The 4155-nt window shown below is 54.7% G+C and overlaps 1 long non-coding RNA gene across 1 annotated transcript in view; it reads right to left on the bottom strand.

Annotated features, from left to right (window-relative positions):
• LOC134007639 (uncharacterized) overlaps positions 1-1474 on the bottom strand; it is a 158891-nt gene extending 157417 nt beyond the window's left edge. The window contains exon 1 of the long non-coding RNA XR_009928069.1: positions 1432-1474. This is a non-coding gene — a long non-coding RNA (uncharacterized LOC134007639). The remainder of the gene's footprint in view (positions 1-1431) is intronic.
• Positions 1475-4155: the final 2681 nt, after the last annotated feature.

The raw sequence follows: 4155 nt of genomic DNA, 5'->3' as shown, positions 1-4155 counted from the left end.
CAGCCCTCCTCCCCAGCCCTCCCCTCCAGCCCTCCTCCCCAGCCCTCCTCCCCAGCCCTCCCCTCCAGCCCTCCTCCCCAGCCCTCCTCCCCAGCCCTGCTCCCCAGCCCTCCTCCTCAGCCCTCCTCCCCAGCCCTCCTCCTCAGCCCTCCTCCCCAGCCCTCCTCCCCAGCCCTCCTCCCCAGCCCTCCTCCCCAGCCCTCCTCCTCAGCCCTCCTCCCCAGCCCTCCTCCCCAGCCCTCCTCCCCAGCCCTCCTCCCCAGCCCTCCTCCCCAGCCCTCCTCCCCTGCCCTCCTCCCCAGCCCTCCCCTCCAGCCCTCCCCTCCAGCCCTCCTCCCCAGCCCTCCTCCCCAGCCCTCCTCCCCAGCCCTCCCCTCCAGCCCTCCTCCCCTGCCCTCCCCTCCAGCCCTCCTCCCCAGCCCTCCTCCCCAGCCCTCCTCCCCAGCCCTCCTCCCCAGCCCTCCTCCCCAGCCCTCCTCCCCTGCCCTCCCCTCCAGCCCTCCTCCCCAGCCCTCCCCTCCAGCCCTCCTCCCCTGCCCTCCCCTCCAGCCCTCCTCCCCAGCCCTCCCCTCCAGCCCTCCTCCCCTGCCCTGCTCCAGGAGTCTCCCGCGCATTTTTCCAAAGATGACAGCTGAAAGAGCATCAGGCTGGCTGGATGACATGCAGGATGACACAGTGTGCGACACCCAGCGCTGCTTCTTTGCTCGCACCCGGCTGCTCAATTAGCTCCACACACACATTAGACGGGACGCAGGCGCCGCAAATTCAAATCAGCCGTCACATCACAGCCCATTCATATTTATCACCTTCTCTTAACCTTGTCAGCCCTTCATGTCTGAGCGTGTCTGTGGCTGTGCTTGTGTGAGGGCCTAATGTGTGCGCATCTCCCTCCCTCTCCCTCCCTCTCTGTCCTCCCCCCCCCCCCCCCCCGGCCTAGTCCCCAACCCCCCCCCCCCCCCCCTGCTCCACTCGGTACACAGCCCTTTGCTCTTCTTCATCTTGGAGGATTCAGTTTGGATGCTCCAGAAAGCCCTCTACTGTACGAAGGGGAACGTTCACCACAGAGGCCCCTGAACAGAGGCCGGCAGCTGCTCCTGGTAACACATTCACCAAACCCATAAAGATGTCTCATGACTGCAACCACGCAGCCTTGAAGTGCAATATTTAGCTCAATCTTCTTCCAATAAAAATCACATTACCATCCATGCCACCCCTTCTCTTCCTGAATAACTTAATTAGTCTTCAAATTAGATGTTTGCTGGTTTGTAATCTAATCACATTTGAGGGGAATCAGAGGGGAATCCTTCCAGTCGGGGGGGGGGGGGGGGGTGACAATGTGAGCTAGATAACTGGAACAGGGCACATTTCACAGGATCCTGAACCTTCATCAGCCTCTAGGGCAGTGGGCCAGGGAGAGGGTAGAGGTCACACACACACACACCACACCACACACACACACACACACACACACACACACCACACCACACCACACACACACACACCACACCACACACACACAAACCACCCTACACCCACTGAAGGATGCGTGGCACCCCCAAGGTGATAATTAGTTCTGGAGTTTGGTGACCTTGCAGGGCCTGGCTGGGAGGAGAGAGGCACTTCCCTGACTCAGTAGATCTTTGGTTTTCTCCAAGTATACTGGCCTTCACATCACAACCATGGTACATATTTTCTTAGTCTAAATTAGTCTACAACCTGTGGAGAAAGATGTGATTATGCAGATTATGGCTGCTGGATGGTGGAGGGAATCTGCATCAACAACCATCACTATCATCATGGACATGGGCCAAGAGCGGACACCATGGATGAGGCATGTGTGTGTGTGTGTGTGTGTGTGTGTAAGTTTTCCCGACCCTCCCAGGGACTCGGTCGTCACTAGCCACCCACCCACCTGGCCCCAGCCAAGGAGTGGGGTGTGTGCTGTAGCATGCTGCTGCAGCGACATCCATACTGCCATGGGCTAAACGCTTCCATGAAGAAAAGAAAAAAAAACCTTGATCCTTCATGACTGTCGTGTTCTACCTCAGGTCTCTCATCACATTTCCCACACATTAGTCACTGTGCCTGGCCTCACCCCGATCCCCTGGGGGGATCGGGGTGATGGACACACGATTGCTTTGCGAAGAGAGGGAGGGAGGGAGGAGGGGTAAGACTGGGTCAGGGAGAGTTCAGGGAAAGAGAAGCCGAATGCGGCGATGATCTAGAACACAAGTCATGTTGTTATTTGTTTGGATCACCATCCATCAGCTGAGTTCACGGGGGTGAACCAGACCCCTGTCTGAGTCTGGAGAGTCTCACAGGAACCACAGTTCACCACCCGTGGCTAAATAACTCTGTTCTTCTCCCCTCCTCTCCGAGGTAGGTTAGTCACACCTCTCTTTACCACGCACACCCGTCATTGTTTGTCTAGTGTTGATGCAGATGTCCCCACCCTCTCCGAGGGCGATAATTAGAGCGTTAGCGACAGGGGGGAAGAGAGGTGTGGCAGGAGAGAGGGGGTGGGAGGGCTACGCAATGATTCATTACCACAGATCCCAGCCCCCCTCATGCCCGCTCGCTCTCCAGCCCCTGCATGCGAGCTGGCAGTATGCCCGAGAGTGACAAGGTGACACTGCCTCTTCTCTTGTGTTGCTGCTCCCTTTCCCTCTCCCCCCTGTCCACACCCCCTCCCCTGTCACCCCCCCCCCCCGCCCACACCCCCTCCTCCAATCAAATCCAGAACAACACCTCCGGTTAACGATGACTCACAAGCCACCTAATAGCTTGATGAGCGATAAAATATGTGCTGCCCTGTAAGTCAGCCGTCAGGTGACAACAGCGTATAAATGTTGATGTTTGTTTATTTCCCCTGGTCTTGTTTGAGTTAGTAGAAGTACCTGCAGCTCTGGGGGCATGAAGAACAGGAGACTGTAGGCCAGTTTGGATTGTAATGAGTGTCTCACTCTGGAAGTAAACAGATGATTTATGCATGAAGATGCTGAAACAACAAAGTGAGGAATAGCAGATAAGCAAATGGTACTACAAAACACTGCTGGGTTTGAAGCATCGTGAACATACACAGTCCTGCCTGGAGCATTACAGTAAAACACACTAACACACATTACTGTGAACGGGGACCTTTTCAAAGAAGTTTGCTCAGAGATAGGGAGTGCAAATTCAGTCTCCAAACATCTTATTCACACACACACCAAAAACCCTTTTCACTTTGTTGAGATCTTAATAAATGCTAGATTCAAATAGCTTTTTTTCTCAGACAGGCAAGCTCTTCGAAAGCTCAAGGGCACAACGTGTGACTGTCTATATGCGTTTGTCCGTAGGTGTGTGTGTCTGTGGGTGTGGGTGTGTGTGTCTGTGGGTGTGTGTGTGTCTGTGGGTGTGTGTATGTCTGTGTGAGGGAAGGAAACAGAGAGAGAAGGGGCAAGAGAACAGAAGATAAAGAAGACATAGAGGAGAGAGAAAGTGTGTCACCACGCAAAATTTCCTTTGAACATTCTTTACAGAGCCATACAGACTGACATAGGACTGCATACAGACAAAGACTCAAGTCCTTTCAAACAGTCCCATACTGTGGCGGCACAGTTGGCAGTCGAGCAGGGTTTAGAGGCTGAACACCTGCCAGGACAGACAAACAAGAAACTTTGTTGAAGAAAGCCTAGTCTGAATGGAAGACTGTATGAGAAATCAATGATTGTGGCTGATTCCTTTGTGGTCTTCCAACCGACTGTTTTGTCAGTCATGTTCTACAGATATCGTTGTGGTTAAATCCCCATTTGGGTTCCGGAGCGGGTGCTGAATAAACATATTGGGCTGACATTAATACGTTGGCAATCAGTGACACACGTGCACACACACGCGTGTGGATGCACACTCCGTATGTCGCGTGCACACTCCAGCAGGTGTCGTGACAACTTGCCAAGAGGAGGCTTCACACCTTCACGCACATCTGGGGGGGTTGTCTCACGGATCACCATCTCCCCCTCTGTCTTCATCATTATGTCTTCACACCAAACACAGACTCCCCCTGTGAGACCCCGCATGTCTTCCTCTCCTCCCTTTGACCCCGCCCTCCTGCCCTCTCTCCGTCCCCGTCTTCTAATCCCTTTCTCTCCGTGTCACCTGGCACCACCTCACATC

Source organism: Osmerus eperlanus, chromosome 2 (genome assembly GCF_963692335.1).
Source record: "Osmerus eperlanus chromosome 2, fOsmEpe2.1, whole genome shotgun sequence".
NCBI classification, from domain to species: domain Eukaryota; kingdom Metazoa; phylum Chordata; class Actinopteri; order Osmeriformes; family Osmeridae; genus Osmerus; species Osmerus eperlanus.
The sequence above is the reverse complement of the archived record's forward strand: the minus strand, read 5'-3'. Positions and strand labels throughout refer to the sequence as shown.